Source organism: Oryctolagus cuniculus, chromosome 12 (assembly GCF_051225735.1).
Source record: "Oryctolagus cuniculus isolate XC-2025 breed Fujian yellow rabbit chromosome 12, ASM5122573v1, whole genome shotgun sequence".
NCBI classification, from domain to species: domain Eukaryota; kingdom Metazoa; phylum Chordata; class Mammalia; order Lagomorpha; family Leporidae; genus Oryctolagus; species Oryctolagus cuniculus.
The window spans coordinates 52,320,141-52,321,253 of NC_142878.1; positions in this window are offsets into that span (position 1 = coordinate 52,320,141).

The following is a 1,113-nucleotide window of genomic DNA, read 5'->3' on the forward strand; positions in this document are numbered from 1 at the left end:
TTCGTTCTAAGAGTCATTATAACAGACACTCTGTTAGGGAGCTCTCCTGTGGAGGCACCGAGAACGCTGAACCCCTGCCATTTTCTCTCGGAACGTACTCAACACTCCGACTTCTTTTCACTCTCTTCTTTAGACAGCCTTGGCAGTTAAGTAGCCATTATATGTCAGTGATTTTATCTTTGTTATTTTAAGTCTTTAAAAATGAGTAGAATATGTTTCTGGTTTCTCTTGTTTGTATGTTTCTCTTTATTTGTTCACTCTGAGTTTCAGTTTGTAGACGAAAGCATCTCCTCGTGGTGTATCTTTCCTCTCAGTCTGGCTCTTGTTGGAAGAAGCCCTTCTGTTCAGGCACGCCCTCTCCTCTGTCTTCCGGACTGGCGGGGGCCTCTGCCTGCATCAGCTGCCTGAGCAGGGCTGACAGGGCCTTGGCTTATTCTTAGGCCTCCCTGCACGCTGAGCCTTTTCTTCCTTTCCCTGTGCTGCAGGAGGGAGAGAACTTTACATGGTGCTGTGCCCGTGTGAGTCCAGGAAAGGCTCTGTGATCTTAAAGCCTTTGAATTTCTCTTATCCAACCAGAGGGAGGTATTCATTTCCACTTGAATAGAGGCACGAAGCTATTTTTTTAGACTGGAGCTGCTATTTTGCATAAAACAAAGCAGTTATACATTAGCATGGGGTAACTGGCTTTTCTCAGTAGCCTCTAACAATGACTAGAGACAATGGTTTAATTATAAGCGAACCACAGTTTAAAGAGTCATAACCCACACACAATATCCGAACCAAATTTTGCCCGTTCCTTTCGAAAGAGATTTCAACTGGTTTGTGGCCCTAATGAAGAGCCTGTTTGTCCCTTCCATCCCCTCACTGCTCTCAAAGCTCTTAGGGCTTATTTCAGCCTCTGGCCTTTGCCAACGCTGTTCCCACAGCCCAGGGTGCCTGCTTTCCTTTCTTTTGCTTATCTGTTATTCACTGCTGTTTTAAGGCTCAGTTCAGGCGCTCCCTCTTTTAAGAAGCTTTTTTTTTTTTTTTTTTTACAATTTCAGTGTATTTTGGGTTCTACTGTCTACACGCATTGCTAATACCACAGGATTTAACTTAGATTGCACTTAAGTT